General features: G+C 44.6%; 1 protein-coding gene across 1 annotated transcript in view; it reads left to right on the top strand.

The window, feature by feature from the left end:
• The window catches only part of LOC105515715 (septin-14-like), a gene marked incomplete at its 5' end in the record, with an annotated part of 13,045 nt that overhangs the window by 2,607 nt on the left and 10,131 nt on the right, over nucleotides 1–307 (top strand). The window lies entirely within an intron of this gene.

Below are 307 nucleotides of genomic sequence, written 5' to 3'. Positions count from 1 at the left end.
CAAGACCAGCCTGGACAACGTGGTGAAACCCTGTCTCTACTGAAAATACAAAAATTAGCCGGGCGTGGTGGTACATGCCTGTAATCCTAGCTACTCAGGAGGCTGAGGCGGGAGAATTGCTTGAACCTAAGAGGTGAAGGTTGTAGTGAGCCGAGATCACACCACTGCACTGCACTCCAGCCTTGGAGACAGAGCGAGACTCTGTCTCAAAAAAAAAAGAAGCATACTTTCCTCTTCCATTCTTTTGGCAAGACTTTTTTGTATTATTTCCATTTTACTTATCTATTTAAGATAAGATCTCGCTGTG

Source organism: Colobus angolensis, unplaced genomic scaffold, assembly GCF_000951035.1.
Source record: "Colobus angolensis palliatus isolate OR3802 unplaced genomic scaffold, Cang.pa_1.0 Scaffold268, whole genome shotgun sequence".
NCBI lineage: Eukaryota > Metazoa > Chordata > Mammalia > Primates > Cercopithecidae > Colobus > Colobus angolensis.
This window is presented reverse-complemented; position numbering and strand designations above follow the sequence as displayed.